The sequence below is a fragment of the Chroicocephalus ridibundus genome, chromosome 6 (assembly GCF_963924245.1).
Source record: "Chroicocephalus ridibundus chromosome 6, bChrRid1.1, whole genome shotgun sequence".
In the NCBI taxonomy this organism is placed as follows: Eukaryota; Metazoa; Chordata; class Aves; order Charadriiformes; family Laridae; genus Chroicocephalus; species Chroicocephalus ridibundus.
Window position 1 is genome coordinate 72,688,219 of NC_086289.1, and position 21,064 is coordinate 72,709,282.

The window sequence follows — 21,064 nt, forward strand, 5'->3', positions numbered from 1 at the left end:
TGGCCACCCACCTGTAAACTGTAAGCGTAGCTGGTCGTTAACTACTAGATAATTATACAAACCCATGTCCTCTACATACCTAAATAACAAAATGTTTATAACTCTCGCTTTGCTGATATCAAGAATTTTTCCTATTTACTGTTTCTATACTTAACAGATTACATGTTAAAAACCATAAAATCCTTTATATTATCCATAAACATAATAAAAAATGCTACACTACATAACTTTGACTTAGTCAATAATTCTAGGCTTAGCCTGAGGGGTTGAAAAGAAAATTATTCCTGTTACAAATTTTAATTATGCCATAAACTTTGGGAAATAGCTATTGATCTTCAACATCTGGCTTCAGAAATGTTGCCTGCTTTTTTTGGTTATTTAGTTTGTGAGTAGCATTGTCATATAGGATAAAAATAAAAAATGTCAGCAGAGATGAAGATGTACCATATGCAAATGAGAATATTTTGGTTTGTTTACGTACTAAAAATATTTTATTGCTGAAGAGCTTTTTGTTTCTTACCAGATTTTTTGAGCTATCTCCAGAGAAATTTGCATTTGAGATGCAAGAAAGCAATTTCTAATTCTATCAAAGACCCTTTCTCACCGTGGGACACTCTGATGTATACAGTACGTTTCTTGTCTTAGAGGTACATTTAAAACTGCAAGTCAGTTGACTTTCCTCTGTTGTGGAAAAATTACACTTCCAAGGGCCGGGTGAGGCAAAGGTTGAAACCTTATTTCTGTACTTTTTGCCTTGAACCTGGGCTGTTAGATGGCGGGTGTTAGTGTAAAAATGTTAGGTCTGGCTTAAAATAATCAGATTGAAATTGTGATCTGACAGGAGATCAGTGGCAAAGCTGGCATTGCTCTTCAGCTCAGTGAGCTCTAACTCGGATGTCTTGGAGTAGGAGGAAGAGGTTTTTAATGTGTTTGAATTTCAGAACAGTGTGTAATGAGTGCGGCGTTGGGCACGCAGACTGCCTTTCGAATCGTAATAAGGCCTAGAGCCAAATGTGTTGTTTCGTGGCATGTCTGCTTACGGTTCGTGAGGTTTGACTGGAGTTGAAAGAAGAGGGAGAACTGAGGTGATTCCCGAAAAGAGTCATTTTAGGTGACTGGAAATACAGGCTATATACTCTCATTAAAATTTCAGTACAAGGATCCCTGTATGGCAGAGTAGGATAAAGTTCCCTTTCCTTGCCCTCATCCACAATGGCCACATCCGAATTGAGGAGACGCTGCTTGGTGCCCTCTTGTTGAGGTGAACGGAGGAAGATAGTCTTTCCTCTCCAGGAGAACTGGAGCTACAGAGGGAAAAATGGGTTGGAGAGCTCCAAAGACCTGGCCGTTGGGAGGACAATCGAGGGCAACTCACCGCGATGGCAAAGAGCGATGGAGACTCTCAGACTCTTGAGTAGGTGCCTGTGGGACCAAAAAGTGTTTGCTTTTTCTCAAATGTCTACGTTGTGTAAAGCAAGGAGGTGGTTTGTGTGGTCCTGAGAATTGTGCCAAATTAGTGCTATTTTAGTTGGTTTGGTAAAAAGATACAACGAACTGAATCGTAGTGCCAAATACTATGTCAATGCATCTATGTTAAAAGGAAGGATGTTTGCAATGCTATAGCATGTGGGTAGGCTGCTCGGTAAAGGAAACTCCCGGAACACCCTTGAAAAATGTTGTACTTTTCTCCATGTTTCAGCAAGGGGTGGAGGCACCTCTATCCCTTCTGCTTGTTTCACTTAGATTCTCGTCTTTTTTCTCTTCATGCACCCTGCGGTGAGCGCTGGTACCAAATGGCATCTGAAGTTTCTCAAACTTTACGCGCATTGCGGCGATGCTGTGACCTCTTATTGAATAAGTAGACTAAGCAAAGTAGGACAAAGATGACTTCCGAGAGGCAACTTGTAGTGGCTGGTGCCAACTCTTCGGCAGGGAATTGCTCCCTCGTAAGAGTATCTCAGTGGTGTATTGATGCTTGAACCCTTCTTGCTGACTTTACTCTGCCTAGCCTTCAGAAAAGGGGTAGGAAAAATATTGTCGAGGCTTGCAGGCATTCGAGGTGGCCAAGCTGACAGGTTGCACTCCAGCAGGTAAACGGAAGCCTATTAAGAACACACAGAGACAAAATGTGTCGTGTGAGTGTCGGGTATTTTGTCGGGATGAACCTTGGTAAGGGAGACAGCTGTGGCCGTTTCAAGGACACGGAGCAACGATGCAGTTTTGGAAGGCTTTCTGTAGCAAGTTCTGACTCTAAATATTTTCATGTAAGACTAAATGTCTGAATCAACACCTGCATCTGCATTCTTTTTGCGGAGCAGGGCTAAGGTGCGTCTCCCTCTGACTGCAGAGCCCTCTCTGTAAAATTAAAAACACCGAACCACCCCCAATTTTGTTGTCTCTGAAGAACCCTAGTACTACTTGAGTAATATATTATTTTCTTTGTCTGTTTTCATTCTTCGAACAAAATTAAATGTGTGAAATGTGTGCCTTTTTTCATAGGGGGAAAAAATCCATTGAAATGCCCAGTTCTCTCTCTAAAAACTTACAGTGGTTGGAGAACCCAGACCTGCCTTGATTTTTCGCTCCTCTGCAGTTACCCTTTAGCCGTTTAATTTGGGCCTCGTACTCCGGAAAAGTTCTGCCATCTGTGTCTTGAGCCAGTTATTTTGGTGAGGAAGGGAAGCTCAATACTTTGAAAAATGTAAGCTCTAATTTTCATATGCTCTTTCATGTATTGTTTCTGGCTGGCAGGTCAGATTTGTACTGCTGCCATATGCAGCAACTTAAAATTCATGTTGGTGTGTCTCTGCAGCTACTACACTCAAGCCGTCACGCCAGAAAACCATTAACTTTCGCTTAATGATAACAGAAGATGTTTTATAATATACTGTGAAATAACCTAATCATCTGCAAAAGGTGTAAAGATTTTACATTAAAATGCAATTAACTTCTCCTTTTTTTGTTGTTTGTTTTTAACAAATTGGTTGTGTGAGACATGCGATTAATTGGCTTTTGCTTTGGAGGGAGTTTGTGTTTGCCGCAACATGGGGTCTGTTCTAACAATAGGTGACTGCCACTAAATTTTCTGATGTTTTCGTGCAGGGAGATAGGCTCCTTTTTGGTAGGAAGAGAAAGACGGCAGTTGTAGCTTGTGTCCGTTAAAGCGAGGTGCCGAGTTGTACTCTGAAGACTCAAAGTTTTAAGGTGGGATGAGACAGAAGGGGACTTGTTTCAATTTTTGGTCAGATAACACCAATATGGGCTTGGGTTGCTCCCTTGTCTTGCTTTGTGCAAATCTCTTGCTTCACTTCTTACCTTAGATGATCATTTGAGATGGGCAGATCGGAACTGCCTGAGCTCTGTGGGCATTGCCGGGTTAAACTCTGGCAATAATTCTCAAGTTACTTTATCTAAGCAAAGGTAAATACGATAGGGGCAAGGACTACTTACAGGTACCTTTGTGGTTTTAATTGGCTCATTTATAACAGCACAAGAGAGCGTTCAAATGAAACGGAAAAAACCAAAGTCTTTTACACAAAAGGAAGCTTTTGTAAGACGTGCGTTTAGAACATGCTGAGTTGTTAAAAATCAAGAGGTAGAGTACAACTCTTAGCATGAAGGATGGAAACTGGAAGGTTGGGAGACGGAGAATGTGGTAATTTGTTCAGAAAGCCCTTCTGCAGTGTCGGTCAGGTACGAAGGCTGGTGGCACCACCCATCTTCCTTTGCACTGACGGGAACCTAAACTCAGGGAGCAAGTTTCCACCTTCCCAAGGATGGTTCTTGTTTCAAGCCAGACTTTTCGAACAGCTAATTGGCTGTCCAGCCGAAACGCTGTAGGCACTGCATTAATAAGAGTGTTATTAAACAGGTTTAAATGTGAGTCTTGATGTAACTACTCCTGTTACCTCCCTCCTATGTCATGTAGAAGACTCAGGGTGGGGTACTGGGAGAAAGAGGGATTAGTTATTTCAGTGCCCTGTGTAAAGCAGTTAAATGAACACTTATTTTTTCTCATGCTGTAAAGCTCTGTGTCACACTGAGTGTCTCTAAGCACTCTCCAGAGGTGATCTAGAAGTGTAGGGTTCCCTGTGTGTTACTTTGGTGTTGTGTTTAATCTGCTTTATGATGTTTACAACTCACTTTATAACGCAAAAAATCTATTTGCCACAGAAAAGAAATCTATTTAAAAAAAAAAAAACAAAAAAACAAAAAAACAAAAAAAAAACCCAAAAAAAACCAAAAAACAAAAACCTGAAAATAGAAATTTATCGAGCACAGTGGTTTGGGTTTTGGTTGACTAATGGAAATGCTAAGCTAGCCCACCAAATTTGCATTAGTCAGATATTTTCCCAGACACAGTCTTTCTTAAATGTAAAAGTTCACAGTTTTGTATTTTTTAAGGGTAAACTGTATCCTCCAGTGTTGGCATGGATGTCTTAGCGTCAGGAAGCAGCAGGTATGGACATCCTGGCTCTGCTGAAGGTGGCTCTTCACGTCCTTGAGGGACATCACAAGGGTCTATGAACGAGTCTTTCTCTTACCATTGCACCCTTCAGCTGCAGGTTAGAGATCGCAGGTTACATCTCTGTAAATTGTGCCCCGAAGTTGCATGCTTCTACATGCACCGGAGTTAATTGATCTGTGACTTGAAATCCATCGTCCTTGGAGGCTGCGTTGGGGGGGGTCTGTACGCACACAATACGTGATCCTGTTCTGCCTACAGCCGCTGCTTGTAAGTCAATACCATGCAAAGCGCATTTTCTGCCCACCTTCAACATGTAATTTTATTTTGTTAAATTTTGCCCTTCCCACGGATCACGGTGGAGACAAGCGGGTAGAGCGGCGAGGGAAGGTTGTACAGCACCTCGTTGTACACGTTCTGTGGGTGCACGCGGAAGGGCAGTGGTTAAAGTTCCCGATTGCTTACACACTTGGCTTATTGCTGAATTCAGCCTTGGAAAATTTCGAGGTTAGGTTTTTGGCCTCTTCAATATGTAATTGTACTCCTAAGCTAGGAAGTTAGTGGCAATAATCTTATTATTTCTCCCATCATCTAGCTTAGTCAAGAGGCTTGTCCTGAACAGGGTCTGTGAGGGTCCAAGAGGTGGGTGGTGTTCTTTAGGTCTATGGAAAAGCAAGAGAAAGATCAAATTGATTCTAAAACCAAAAGGAATCTTAGTGTCAAGATGCACATAGCTGTAGGATATTGTGTTCTCTGGTTTATTTTATTTATGTAATGAGGAGAGTCCATTGTAACTTTATTTCTGCTTATTTTTATTAGACCAAAAGAAAACATTATCCTGAATTTAATGTCTGTGTCTACTTCTGCAGCATGTACGGTTACTGCTGTGTGCCCACTAAACGAGGGATAAAGTGCAATAAAACCTGGCTTTTGTCTGTTTGTAAAGTCAGCTTTTGGGTTTAAGAAACTTGGATTGTTCCTTTTTTTTTTTTCCTAGTTTGGTGTCAGCTGCAGCTATTTTGAACTGGATTGAATATTGCAATTACAGCAAAACTAAAAGATGCAGGAAGGAGAAATCACCTTCATATTTCTGAAGTGATTTTTTAAAAAATAAAATGGGTTTTCTGTTGTCTCAGAAGCAGATGTTTGTTTAAACCCAATCATGAACTCGTACTCAGATTTAATTTATTGTTCAATTTTGCACAAGTCTTTTGTAAATGAACTGCCTCAGGAGCAAATGAATAGGAGTTTTCTATATACTGAAGACTTGGAATGGAGTTTCTTTAGCGGAGTTAAACATCCCGGGAAAGGAAACAAAATTGCTGATGAAGCAGGCTCCTGTGTATAGATATTTGTCAGGGCTTAAAAGACGCAGTAACTTCAGTTCGCAGCACATCTCCAGTGAAGTCTGAGGAATTGAATTTGGTCCAAATCACATCTCAATCTTCAAAACTCAGACCTTGGAAGAAGTGATATTTTTTTTTTCTTTCTTTTTTTTTTTTTTTGGCTGTGGGAGCCTGCGGCCTTGGCTGCCTTCAGTGGTTTCCTGCGCACGGCATCCGAGTGCAGACAGGTCTGAGGGGGGCGGTGAGATCCAGCTGGTGTCTTCCAGTTATTCTTGACCAGGTGTGAAATGGGCCCAACTGAAATTTCAGGCCGCTCATCTTGTTTTTCTGTACAGAAATCCTTACCTGATAAGCAAACACAAATATTCAAGAACGAGGTTTTGAACCAAACCCAAGCTTTAAAGCTTTTTCTGAGTTGCCGTCATATACTTTAAGAGATTATAGGGATAATAAGCACAAACACACGTGCATTACTAAATCTATTTATCCAATTTATCCTACCTATCAGAGTTGATTTGAATTCTTCATTTTAAAGACTGCAGAAAAGTTGTCTGCATTTCATTTAATTCACTTTATCTTGTGTCGTCGTCTTGCTTGAAATTGGAAGAGGGAGCCCCCAGTCCGTCCAGTGACCCATGTCTGGCTTTTCAGGGAAACAAAAAATAAAATAAGTAATGTTCTGACTAGTTCAGTCTTAAAAGTAAATAAATAAATACTAAATTTAGGTCTGGGCGATTCATTGGAAATAGGCAAGTTACAGTTGATCTTATATGAAAAAAATAATTAAAACTTATTGTGTTTGCATGCTGCTGTTGCACAGACTGTTTTTAGCAAACTTTTTTCTTGGTTTTTATTTTTTTATGACATTTATGGGCTGCAAAGTTGTGGCTAGAGATATGGCTGTATATATGGCTAAAAATGGCTGGATTTTTCATTTTTTGTTGGCTTTATTTTTTCTATTTGGTTTGGGAAGTTAGTGTTTAGGTTTTTGAACATGCACATCTGCCGTAAAGATGGAAAACTGATAGAGGCATGATTGCTTACTGTAATAGGAGAAAATTAAAATCCTATATGCCATAGAATCGAATAGGAGCAGAACGCTGAGATAGGGTGTTTGAAAAAGCAGCATTTTAAATGCTACTGGATTGTTCACTTATCATTTGTAAACCCTGTGACCGTGAGGCATTTCAGCCATTTTAAATTACTAGTGTATAAATGTTTAAATTATGCCAAGTATAAAGATAAACATTTCTATTATGCTTCCAAATTCGAAGATCATCAGTAACTTGCTATTCTTCATAAAGTTCAATTTCATGCAAGAGTAACTGATGTTTTCAGATGCAGTCAGTGATGCTGAGGCTTCTGCAGAGCTTTTACTTGGTAAGGGAGAAGAAATCAAAGATAAATAATTTTGAGTGGCGTATGGTTGATTTACTAAGGCCATTGTGGCAGCGTATCCCCTATCCTGTTGTTCAACCCAAGCGTTATCATATTAGTCATTTTCTGTATCATCATAATTGTATAATTATTGCATTTTTTGTACTCAAGTTTGTTCCCATTAGCTTTTAGTCTTAAATCGTTAAAGGCAGATTTTTAAATTCCATATGAATTAGAGTATTTTTTTCTTTTCTTAATCAGGTCAGTCTTTGCAAAAAGCTCCTGCAGATTTTGACTTTGCCCATTATTGATGTTTTCCATTCCCAAATCAAAACTCAATATTTCTAAATAGTTTGTTGTCTTTTTATCATCAATTGAAATTAGGACATAGTCGAAAATGTGTTTTTAACTATTTTAATACTCCTATTTGAAATTATTTTCGTCTTTCCCCTAAGGAATCAAACTTGCAGTGATTCTTCCTGCTTACTAATTTGCGTTGTTGTCTGGCTGCCTTGCATTTAATCAGCAAGAGCGAACTGTTAAAAAGATGAGCAGGGATCTGTCAGGAGTGTCTGCGACTGCTGACAGGGTATGGAAATGCGCTGGAAATGCCGGGCTCCGTCCGCTGGGGATTTCAGCTCTTGTCAGGAGCACAATGACTGGCATCTCAAAATCTTCAAGTAGGAGCTGCGGTAACGCGGCTCTGGCACGGGGCGTTGTGCTTATCTAGCAAAGCACCTGCTCTCCGGCCGCATTGGTGTGCGGGGCTTATTTTGCTGTTTAGCGCTAACCAGCAAAACTATGTTTATTTTGGTAGTAACGGTTTTGGGAAACATCTCTTTTCGTATTGTTGTTGGTTTGCACTTACTGTACTAGAAGGCTAGGAGTTGAGTCAAATTACTTCGCGTGGCTAACTGCGAAATAGAAGTTTCCAGCTAGTTCTTAAAAAAAAAACAAACAAAACCAACAACAACAAAAACAAAAAAAACCCCCAAACTGACCAACCAACCAAAAAAAAAAAAAAAAAAAAAACAAAACCCAAACCCAACAACAACAAAACCCCACTAAAACAACCAAAAAAAACCCCAAACCCCGAATGGCAGTCGGCCACTTATCTCCTTTTGCTGTTCAAGACCAAACAGCTGCAAATGTTTTTTCTCTGTGTTAGGCAAAATATCAATGGTGATATTATATACTCCCAACTTCCTTGCTGTGCTTATATTGCCAAAGACGCTTAAATATTAATAACCGTTCATGCATGGGAAAAAATAGAATATGTTATTTTAAGATTTTTTTGGCAGAAGCCCAGGGATTATTCATGTGCTGAAGTTAGAGGGATGGTTCACTCTTCATTTCGTCACAGTAATTAAAGCAAAATTTAAAACAATAATTGATCACTAATCTCAGAAAAACTAATTAAAAACTTCTAAGAGAAACAACAATAAAATGATTTTTGCTGGAGTAAAGATTCCCGCCCTCTGCACGCATTTCTGCTGAAGGATGGAAGGCTTAACGAATGTGGAAAAAGAGAGCAAATAAGCCTTCCTCATAATTCTTTGCTGTTTAAAATGGTGCTAAGAACGGTCTCCGTGTGACTGCATGCCGTTTGCTGTCCAGGTGGGCCCTTATATCTGTGAGCTATGCAAAATTATTAATATTTGGAATAGTCTGAAGTTTCCAAGTTGTGCAATACTACAAGAAGGAAAAATTATGAAGAGCTGCTAATACTTGTTTATTTGGGAGTGGGTGGTTGGGTTTTTTTGCTTTTTTTTTAACCACTTCTAATCCCAAACCAAATCTTTACTTTTCATTTGGGAAATGGAATACTTGGGGGGAAAAAATACTATAGCGTTCAAATGATATGATAAACGCTGTCCTGGGTTGCCTGTGCCAGGTCTCTTTGCCCGTCACCCCACCAATATAGAAAGAAATTTGAGTGTTTTCACCCATCTGGTTATACTCTCTTAACTAATTTTTAGACTATGTCAGCATAGGAAAAAAAAATAATTACATTGGTATTTCCACTGTTGCACATATTCCAAAAATAATTAAGCCTTAGCTTGTCATTATTTCTTACAGTTTAATTTTGCTGTTGGCAATATCAGGCCTAAAAATATGGAAGCATATTGCAGTTTTACTCTTGAAATGTATTTTTTTTATTTTTTAGTAGCAGATCCTTAACATTATTTGAAGACTGAAATATATTTATTAAACTTATGCGATAGGGATGTTGCTGTGCCCTTTCTTTCCTAACTTTTGTGGCCGGGTGGCTGCGTGTGGTGTTAGAGGGCAGGGAGGAGAGAGGGGGCTTTGGCAAGGAAGAGCCAGAAACTTCGTAACCCGATTATAAAAATGATTATCGTACACTGCCTGCATTAGGAAAGCGTTAAACGCTCATTAGGGCTCTGAAGTGTTAGCCGTTATGAACCTGGCTGCAGTTGGCATACAACTTTTATTTTGCGTGTTTTGCTTTGATGCAGTAATAAAAGTGTAAATTAGAACTGGGAAGATCCTATGAGCAAAAACACCAAAAAAAAAAAAAAAAAAAAAATCAGTATTTTCTAGCTCTCTGCCAGACCAAAACATTTTTTTTTCCTCTCTTCCTGTTAAGAAACAGAGAGCTAATACTACCCAAGACACTTTAAGTGCTCATGGAAGAAATTATAGCACAGGGACTCAACCTGCAGTTACAGCTCAGAGTTGACGTGACACCGCGTCTCAGAGTGGTCAAGCGACAGAGTTGCAGCTGAGTGGCGTCTGTGGAAGGACCGGTACGTCATCTCAAGGAGTATTTTTCTTCTATATGTGGAGCCTGAAATGACATACCTGGATCTTAGCTGGGATCTGTTGGTCCGTTGTCATGTCAGTAATTCATTGGCGCGTTAAGGCTCCGAAAGTGTGCTCCGTCCGGTGCGTGCAGAATCCAGCAGTCGCCTTGTCTTGCAGGTGGTTGTGCACCTGTAACTCTCCATTGAAACCATGCCAGGCTGTGAAATCCTTTTTTTTTTTTTTTTTTTTTTTAACCACCCTTCCCTCATTCTTTGTCTTGAGTTGCAATTTCAATCAGATTTAGGATTCATACAGCTTCTGTAAGTATACTGGTAAATAGCGAACCGTTTTATGGTACTCGAACAATGCGGTAACCTATTAAGACTCCTAAAATGTAGTCAGTGCGGACCTACACGTTGCGGATGTAAAGTTACCCCAAACTCCAGCATCTCTCGGCTGTTGCTATTGTAATGCCCGTTTGACCGTTCAAAGGTCACTGTGGTTTGTTCCTCGCTTGGGAAACGCATTGTGTGCTGGGTACACAACATTACACCGAGTTTTATTCAGGAGGTGCTGATAACAGACTTGATTTGCCAGTTTGCTTGATGCTAGATCATGTTTCCTGCTTTGCAGGCTGTTCAGCGTAGAAATTGGTCTAATTTACTTCAATTTAAATGTTAATGATCCTCTTTTTCTTGAAGCAAAGGGAAACATGCACAATCGCTCTGAAAATAAAGATTTATTCTCCTGACAATCCTAGTAATAACTTTATGTCTAAGAATCCCCTTTAAATACTTGTTTTGCTGTTTGGCATTCGAGTATTTCTTACGTAGACAACTTTTCAAAGGTGTGGATCGGAGGGTAAAATTTCAGACTCAATCTGACAATGTGTGTGCTTATTTGAAGCCAGTAAAATGAACAAACGCTCCTTTACTCTTGCTGTTGTCAGGTTTTTATTCCCTCAATGGTTGTGGAAGCTTCCAAGTGCTGTAGGAGTTTTGGGGGTGGAAATGCCAGTATTTTATCAAAGTTGCAGTGAGGTTTTATCATATGCATTGTCTTGAAAACTTTGGCCACCTGTATTTATAGAATAGCATGTTTTAGAATCTACCCTTACTTAAATTATGTGCTGAGTCCTCTTAAAAGCCACATGCTGCTATAACGGGAAGCATTTATTGTCTTGGTGAGCTTCCCTTCTAAATAAGTATTTATTTAGAATGGTATTTAGAATTAGTATTTATTTAGAATAAATAAGTATTTATTTGGAATGAAGCAGAATCAGGTATACGTGGTATGTAATAACTATGTATTTATTTAGAATACAGCAGAACGTGGTATACGATAAATATTTAGAGTGAAGCAGAATCAAGTATACGTGGTGGAAGCCGATGGGTGTAGAAGCAGCAGGTAGGTGTGGGGGACAGCGGTGGGACCCTGGAGATGATGCAGGGGGCTCTTGCGGCGGTGCCGCTTGTGAGCCCCATGGGGTTGAAACCAGGGTGAGCATACTGCCAGCGTGAGAACGTGCCCGGGGCCTGCACATTGCTGTGCTCTGTCACGCTGTGAGCGAGGGAGGTAGATTTTTGACTGTTTCTCTGAATTGTTGTGATTACCGGGCTCTGTCTAGTGCATTATAACAAAATACAGTTACAAAGCTGGCGCTGGAGGGAAAAGCTAATGAGCACCAGTGATGTTTTAAATCTTGAGAGCAGGCCAAACTTGTTAGTTCCATCAATGGAGTTGCTGAGAAATTAACTCTTCTGTTCTTTAAAACACGCACAAAAATACTAATTTTACACTTGAGGTCTTTGTTGGTGTCTCCACTCTTTTCTTCCTTTTTTGCTCTCCATGCTGGAGCCCCTCTGCTATGAGGGCAGGCTGAGGGACTTGGAGAAGAGAAGGCTGTAGGGAGACCTTAGAGCGCCTTCCAGTCCCTAAAAGGGCTACAGGAAAGCTGGGGAGGGACTTCTTACAAGGGCATATAGGGATAGGACAAGGGGAAATGGCTTCAAACTGGAAGAAGGGAGTTTTAGATTAGATACCGGGAAGAAATTTTTTCACTGTGAGGGTGGTGAGCCCCTGGCCCAGGTTGCCCAGAGAAGCTGTGGCTGCCCCATCCCTGGAGGGGTTCAAGGCCAGGCTGGACGGGGCTTGGAGCAACCTGGGCTGGTGGGAGGTGTCCCTGCCCAGGGCAGGGGGTGGCACTGGATGGTCTTTAAGGTCCTTTCCAACCCAAACCGTTCGATGATTCTAGCTCTCTGAAAAAAAGGATTGAGGGTCAACTCGCTATCTTCAGAAGTACATCTCCAGTATCCATCTCCTCTTAACAGAATTATAGAATCTCCATGCAATGAAGAACAGGAAAGCCATACCCTACACATCCAGGCATCAAGCTGGATATAATTAGATGAATGTAAATATGAACACAAGTAATTTACTCTGTCAGGGTGTTCCTGTACCTATCGCGTTACCATGTAAAGATGGAGAATCTCTCACCATCGATGTTGAAACTTTGTGTTTGTTTTGCAAGGCAGAGCGGAGTTTTTCCTGCAGTTTTCATCAGTCTGTTGAAGTGACACAGTGGTTTGTGAAGTTCAGTCATTTTAAGTTGCTTTCTAGTTCTTCATTGAATGGGCACATGTCTACCGTCCGTACGCACTCGTGCAAAGAACGTTGACTGCTTTAAATAAAGTGATTGTGGATATTACAAGAAATGCGATGTGCATTCTGAACCTAAGACAATACATCTGCTTTCTTTTAAAATGAAAGTACTGTTTCTGTTTATGATAACAGCTGGGGCTGCCATTAATTTTTATTTTGTTTTTCAAATATTCTTTATAGGCAAAGGTGCTAAACCAGTTCTAATTACATCACCATATTTGCTGCTTGGAATATCACTTATTGGCTTTGGATTAGGTGCCTTAATTACTTGATTGCTGTATTTTGGATTTGGGTAAATGTCTCTTCATTTTTGTGGCATTCCCAGTATGATTAATAGCAGCAAAAAATATTGAAGTCATTAGCCGCCAGTGTTCAATATTTTTCTTTTTTTGTCAAGATGGAAGAATGTGTCAATAAGAAAACAATTTTCATTTCAAAAGAGTGCTCATACATATGTAGAAATTAAAAAGCAATGAATTGTTTTTATGAATTTTAATGGATGGTATGGTGCAGCATTATGCAAAGGAAATGAATGGCATAAATTACAGTAGTATATTAATTCCTATCATTTTCCTGTAACTCATTTCATATGTGTTAGTCACATCTGTGTGGAACCTAGACAAGTCGTTGTCGCACACGTTGTGAATCTTTTCCGGCAACACTGAAACTCTTCCATTGCTAAACTGGATTATGGTGGCATTTTTATTAGTGCTAATCAAAGCTTATAGCATTGTTTTGGAGAGGGTGAGGAGGGGAGGTTTGCTCTGTCTGCTAGAGACAATGTGAGAGGAAGGACGCAACAAGGAGCGCTGAGGCGTTTTAATGCTATATTGGCGTTACTGTGATTTCCGACTACATTTAACTACATTACATTTTTTCAGACGGTTAAATAAACGTTAATATAGAAAGTAACCAAGTAACTCTGTACGTTTTATTCTGTATTTCCCTTGTTGAAAGGGACCTAAGTAAAGGATTATTTGACAAAGTAGTATTATTGCTTTATATAGTTATTTATTTCACATCGGTGGTAGGGATGCAGCATTGTATGTGGTCACGGAGTGAATTCATGGAGAATGACAGGAAGTGTATTACACAGTAATGGACATCAGTGGAAAGGAATTTTATTTCTTCCTCTAAAATCTATGATGAAAGCGGATTGTGGTGTTCAAGGACAGAATAGGACAGTGGGTACAGGCAGGTATGTGTTTAAGATGGAAAGGTCAGAGTCATATCTGTTAAAAAGAAAATAATTTATAAACCATCATTCAAGTGTAGCCGTGGTTGCAGAAATAGAAGGCTACCGAAAGACCTGTGTGCTGAACTGTGGAGGTAATTATTACTGGTCAGCTTCAGTCACTTTCTTTAGCAGTACAGAAGAAAACAGGTTCAAAGCAGAGTCATGCTGAGCTTCAGATAGATGGGTGCTCGTAGGGGAGAAGCTAGAAAGGCAGATAAGTAGAAATAAGGCAGTGACTCAAAGCTAGCAGAGGGGTTTTCAACCTGGCAGCTGCAGGCTCAAAGAGTCAGTGGACTGAAAGATCCGTGAGGGTAATGAAGAACCCCCAAACTTGTGTAAACTAGCCTAAATTTGCTATACAGGACTCTCAACTGGCAGGAGACTTCAAGGGTCAATAAACTGGAAAACCCCTGGGTTAGAAGTGAAGTGCCCAGACCTGTTCTCAGTTAGATTTGCTGGAAGATTAATTACTAATAGCTGATTGGATGCTAGATTACTTCCCTACCAACGTTTTAATTAACTGCAATTAAAATTTTAAGTTTGGATTACGCTTTGTACTGGTGGCTTCCTAAAAAGTTTAATTGCTTTTAAAAGATGCTGTGCTTTTTGATGAAAAATTTAACTCCCTGTTGCAAAGAAAGACCGGAAAAATTCTCTGTCCAGCTCCTTATTTTAACCATCTTTAATGGGAAAATTAGCCTTTCAAAGGTATCTAAATTTTGCAAAACAACCAAAACCTAGATTCTCTAGTGTATTCAAATACGCACAAATGGGCACTGTAGAGCAGGTAGCTGCAAATCAAACATCATGTCACAGCTATAAAAGGATATCACAGGGATGTTGTACAAGACATTTTCAGAAGTTACCTCATTAAAGTACTAAGACAGTATTTGGGATCATTCCTAATTTCAAAGGTAGTTAAAAATAACTTATTAGAAATTGAGTCTAAACGCTGGTCTATGGATTTAAGTCGGTAACTTTCTGAAATCTGAAGGCTCAACAAGCTCACTAACTTTAGTCATCCCTGAAGATAAACCTTTATAGTTTTTTACCAATCTGTGATTTTTCGGGTGATTTAAGGAAAACAAAAATATGTCCCCAGATGTACTCCTGTTAAAAAGCTATTAAATTCCCTCCCATCCACCCTGTACTAGACAGTGTTAGGCAGCAACACATGAACATTTCAAGAAGTGGAAGCCCCATTTGGACCCGAGGCTGGTTCATCTTGCAGCAGGCGGTGTGACGGTGCCAGGTGACTCGGTGCTTGTTTACACGTCTCCACATCATTTCACCTTACATGGTGTCAACATGCCTTTCAGAACAAACTTATTTCAATTGGATGCAAATTTATGTAGTGCAGGAAGCAGAGGCGCTGAGGAGCAACGCTGGTACATAAGCAACTGCAAATATTTTCCAAGTATAATTATTCTTTCTTCTAGATTCAGACAAACTTTCGGTATTCTGTTGATTTTGCTATTTAAAAATAGATACGTTTCCATTCTAGATGTCCATTGAGCAAGGACACTTTGAAGTAAGTGTCCTAAAGGCATTTGTTTCTTGCAGCAATTTTTAGATGTTTCCTTGATTCCTGACTTTTTTTTTTTTTTGAGACACACATTCTCTAATATATTTTCTCCCCAGATTCCAGCTAACTCCTTATATCAAAACCGGTCTTACTCCTTGTCCTCTTAATTTCCTTTATGCAAATTGCAACCCATAGAAGAATAACAAACATACAAAAGAGTCAAATAAAACAAATCTACAAAGAAAATCTGTTCATAAATGGAGAACTTAAATAGACTTTAGAAAAGAGACTGTTATTTTCATTACACTTGTGCCTATTTTTGTGTTTCCTGAAATGGCTAGAACTAATATCAAAGATTACATGCGGTATCAGTAGGCTTGTGGGGTTTGTTTTTAGAAAAGAAAAAGCTCTGCGGCTTGGAGATAAAATGTAATGTAGTAGTTGCTAAGGTAACTGCATGTTTTTGTGAATAGTGGAACAAATTAGGTGAGCAAAACATCTGTAAATTGTCAATACGTAGGTTAGAGCTGCCCTTAAGCTGCAGAAGTTAACCTCTTCAGACCTGCTCGTGAAGCCGAGGAACGTGGAGGAGGAACGGTAGGAGGCACAGAGAGAAGTACATGGGCTTTGGGTTTGCTGCTCTGTACACAGGATCTAAAATATTCTGCAGAGTGCATCTCCATAGACAGGAAAAAATATATTTTAAAATTCGGCAGGTAGCATTTTATACAGGAATATTCAGTCTTTAAGTTTAGACTGTCCAGATGAAAGAAATCTATTTGTCCCATCTTGTAAATCTCCGTTTCGTTCCTTCTAACTCAGTGGTTACTAGAATGTCATTTTGGAGACACTTCCAAATCCAACCACCTGTGCTCCAAATTGGACCATGGGATTCTTAAAGATTTTATAAAAGCAATAATTACGTTTGTCTGACATTGCTTCTGTCCATTCCCATGCTGTTTTCCACTTCACCTGACTAACTTTTCGTGTCTCTTCAAGCTAATTGCAATCAGAATTGCTTTTTACAGTGAGTTTTGAGACCATGTAAGAAGGAATAAGTTATTAGCGCGGGGGCCTTATGGAGCCCCATCAATTTTCATCCTCGCTTTCTCAAACATGAGAAGAGGAGATGCCGAGAGCTCTCCCACAGAAGGTAGGACTTTGAGCGCTATGGTAAAAATACAGACAGACAATGATGCAAAACCAAGTTTCCTGCAGCTCTCGTGTTTTGTTGTTTTCGGTGGTAAAAGCTTATTATGTACATGTCAAAATTGCGCATCCCGTATCTCTCTGCTTTGTAGTGTACACTTCCAAATAGCATTATCAGAGTGGGGAGATAAACGCGTTCATAAAAAAATGGATCTATATAAATATATTATTGTTTGCTTTCTCTTTTAAAACACATTTATCTGGAGAATTTACTTTCCTGACATCCCTCTTCTCCCAGAGAGAGCATTGATTTCTCCTCTGTAGGCCTCCTATAACAGCAATGGTTTTCTTTCTTTTCAGTCCCTACTTTGCGTACCCGTTATTTTGCTGTTAAGAATTCCTCAGTTTCCTTCTAGAGATCTCTTAATTAAAAGCCATGAGCCTTTAATTATTCACAATTCCAGCAAGGTCTCTTGAGAGGATAAATCCTGTCAGTTCATGGCAAATGTTGACACCTGCATAATTTCTACCATCTTTTGGATGAACGGTGATTATTTCTCAGAAGAACAATCTCAAAGCTTTATTGGAAAACTGTTCCTGTTGTTGGCCTCTTAACAGGAAGATCCAGACTGTTAATAGCCGTCAATCTGAAACGCATTTGGAGCCAATCCAGAAAACGCACTTTCTGCCTGTTAAATAGAGTGTATGGTTTTACATATAAACAAACCCCCTCTCTGTACATGGCAAAATTTATTCAGAAGAGTCAGACCTAAAAGGTAAAACTGCAATAAGAATTTTCCTTTTTTTTTTACTTTTAAGAACTTTCTTTTTTCCTTTTTTACTGTAAAGTCAAGTCTGTTTGCGATCTGCCAGTGGGAGAAGCGGAGCAGTTGACCAAACACTGAAGTTTAGACACGATAGCTAAAACCAATATTCTGTTTTTCATCTACTTTGTTGGTATTTCAGTAATCGACCGCATCACAGAAAAGATGGGTAGAGCAAACCCACTGCCACCGAAAGTGGGGCAGAACCATCTTACACTGTGGTGGTAACTGTAAAATAGGTGGGCGTAGGATGGCTGGAAAGGGAAGGTCTTGCCCTGCCTGATGACAAGGGGCTGCGACAGCGAAGAGACGAGAAAGCGCCAGGGGTTTGTATCCCTCCTCGTTGTAGGCAGCTCCTTCAAACGCAAGAAAGCGGTGGGTGGTTCTGTGTGGTTTGTTTTTCCCTTGTGGGCAGGTCGTAACTCCTGAACTACCTTGAGGCTCTTTGGAACAGGCAGATTTTTTTGCTTGTAGACAGTAAAATAGAAAAAGGAGGGGGAAAAAAAAAAAAGTCAGCCCAATAACCAGAGACATGATAATCGTGGTGGCAAATGGAAAAAATATTAATTATAAGAGAATTCGGACAAGCAGTTGTGGATTTAAGCCACAGTGAGAATCGTGGCTGGTTTTGACAAATGGGAAAAATAAATTCAAGAGACACTTTGTCTTGCCAACAAATGGAACTAATTCTGTAGGGTAAAAAATCCAAACCATAACCATGTTAGCTTTGTTTCTGAAACTCATAACAATGATTGTATTTATAACGGGTTTTGCTGCAGCAATAAATGTACCAGGTCAGTGGATCTTATACGTTTGTCCAGGGCATTTATCTGGTTGAATATTGCAAATGTCACTTAAATGTGCTTCTAACGTGTATTACTTTGTTACAGTGAGAAAGTGAAGTTTTCATTCTGCACAAATGTATAGAAAAGCAGTATATAGTGTATCACGTGGTTGTTATAAGTTCAGAGAGGTTTTGATTGATGAAAGAAGCCCAAGATATTAGATGGGCAGAGTGTTAACTGTTAGGATATCTAGCGCATGTGCTTAATAAACTATCAATATGGTTGTACAAAGGCAATAGCTTTTTTGAAGAAAAATTACTATGGATGATAATTTAAAGGAGAAAAGCCTTAGTATAAGAGGATCTGTCATTATTTAAAATGCCAAAATTCTTTATTAAATTCAGGATCTCACTTTATTTTAACTGCTGGGAATTCAGAGGAGCCCTTTTGACCTTCTGCTGTTTAACAACTGTCAGTGGCTGAGCCTTTATATTCAGAAGCGGTTTTACAGTACGTCCTACGGTACCTCACCTATTTATATTAATACCTTCCGACCACAACCTGAAGCACGGCTCCTTTTCCTATCAAACATTCAGTTACAGGTGGCCTACCAAAAAGATTAATGAAATGCAGACTTTATTCGCCACGGTGGAACATGTAATTTGACTATTGAAGTTACTACACCTAAACCCACACCTTTGACTCAGGAATTTAATGCGTTTGATCTCTGAGGGTGCTAAGGAGGATAACTGGCTGGTGCGGAGGACAGGAGCATCCCGAGTTAGGTGGCACCGTGTGTCCCAGGGGGGTGGCAGCAGTACTTGCCTGGTGACACACGTTCTTTCCCTCTTTTTGCGGCGGTCCTTTGGACCACGTTACAGGTGAAAACTCGCGTCCAACAGCATTGCTGCGGGGCTGCACGCTCAGCAACCGTCTGCCTTGCGGCACACAATTATAGCTTCGTCAGGTGAACCCACGTGCTGCAAAGGAGAATTTAAAGGGCTTAGAGGAAAAGCAAAGTCAGGCTGGTTTAATTTTTCCCCTGAAAAATTTATAAGAATAATTTGAATATGGCCTCCTGGTAAGAACAGCAATTCATTGTTTAAATACCGATCCAAGTAAGAAATAGTTGCACTGTAGCACAGATGTGTATTATTTTTATTTTTTTTTATTATTATTCTCTGGACAATACAGATTTCCTTTGAAGATGGAAAGCCTGTGTGGCAACGCTTGCTCGTTTCTCTTTTATACTCCTAGATCCCGATGAAAAGAGACTTAAGTAAATCAGTGTTCTGTCTCCTTCTGGCTTTCCTTCAGATTTGTGCAATTTTAGTCCAGACTTTTTAATGAAATGGATTTATGTGTTTAGGCTGTCGATAGGTGCATGTTCTTGTATTTAACATTAATGATAGAGAACGTGCAGTTCATAGAGGAAAAGGAGCCCAACAGCAGGTGGAGCAATGAACTATTTACGTCGCCGTATTCTGATATTGCCTGTGCTTTTTTATTTTGTACTTGCTCCATCTCCTTTTCCTCAGGCTGCTCAGATCAATTGTCAAACATCTGCCTGTCAAAAAAAAAAAAAAAAAAAAGGTTGCCTTTCTATTTGGAAGATTAATTGGGTTATTTCAGTCACAGGAAAGTTGCCAGCTCTTGTAAAAATGGGAGGAGAAGGGACACAAATTCTAACAGCTATTGATTAATAACAGATGTATATTCAACAGGATGGAAGATAAACTGCTCTTTCCCGGGATTTGATAGATAGGGTGCTTGCTTCCCAGTTTCCTGGGGAACACCGCAGGGCACCTCCGTTAGGCTATGGAGGGTATTACTTAATGAATTTCCATCGATTACACGATAGCGAGCATTGATCGGGTCTCTGTTACCACTCAAGTCTCTACCCCTGCTGCTGCTCCTGCCAGCCCTCCTCCCGTAGCAAATAGCACTTTCAAAAAGCTGTTTTCCCCCTGTTTCTCTTCTTTTATTTCTTTGTGCTATTAAGGACTGACTTGAAATGTTATACATTCCTAGAAAAGATCAAATCCTAGAAAAATCAGCCCAGCCAGCACGCTGTCTTTATCAATTACTTTGTTTAATGTGCAAGGTGTCCAGCAGAGTGTGTAATCCAGTGTTTTGGTCAATTAGTAAATCAATATAATCCAAAGCAGATTTATAAACTGCACACAGACGACCTGGGGAACGGGATCTTTAAAGCCGATAGCATCAGCCAGCGTGTCTGAAGTTATAATGACAAAAGTACTGGTAAGAGAGTAACTAAATGCCAGATTGCTTTGTAATGCCGTTGTGAATAGAAGGGACTCTGCTTTTACATGCAACACGAGGAAAAAGCCTTGTTGGCCTACCGTAGTGCTTTTGTGATTTTGTGTGCGTTAGCTATGTGTCAATAGATAGCTACTTCTGCCTGAAAGAGTAGAGGGGGGAAAAAAGAAAGGCAGCAAAAGAAGAGATTGATAGCAGAACTAGTAGGGAACTTAATGAAACAGGAATTCCTAATCCACTTGCAGAGGAATCCTGCAGCGTTTCAGAGGCGTCTGCACATCTTACCCAGAAGGTTCAGGTTTTTGTTCTCATCTGTCATTGGTCTTGGGCTTGTTTGTTTTGTGAAATTAATTGTTGAATTATTTTGCGTGTACTGGAGCTGTGTTGCTCTTTGGATGAAATCTGAATTTATTTTTAAAAATTACCTGACGCCTTTTAGTGCTATAAGTGTCTTGATTTTTGTCTTGAATTTCGCACTGGCAGCTCGTATGTGACTGCGTTTTGGTGCTGCTGCAGACTGCCTCCTATGAAGGCCACATCACTTGCAGATCATTGAACTATCAAGAACTGTATCGGTTCAACAAGCTGGATGTTAACTCTTTGGTGGGTTGACAGGCATTTTGAGCAGGTTGTTAGCAACAGAGGT

General features: G+C 39.9%; 1 protein-coding gene and 1 long non-coding RNA gene across 5 annotated transcripts in view; one reads left to right on the plus strand and one right to left on the minus strand.

The window, feature by feature from the left end:
• The window catches only part of NAALADL2 (N-acetylated alpha-linked acidic dipeptidase like 2), a 477,589-nt gene that overhangs the window by 122,611 nt on the left and 333,914 nt on the right, over nt 1-21,064 (plus strand). The window lies entirely within an intron of this gene.
• Nucleotides 5,537-10,408, minus strand: LOC134517922 (uncharacterized). Its single transcript, XR_010071761.1, has 3 exons — nt 10,015-10,408; nt 6,313-6,454; nt 5,537-6,156 (listed from the first exon to the last, which is right to left on the minus strand). It is a non-coding gene; the product is annotated as an uncharacterized LOC134517922 (long non-coding RNA).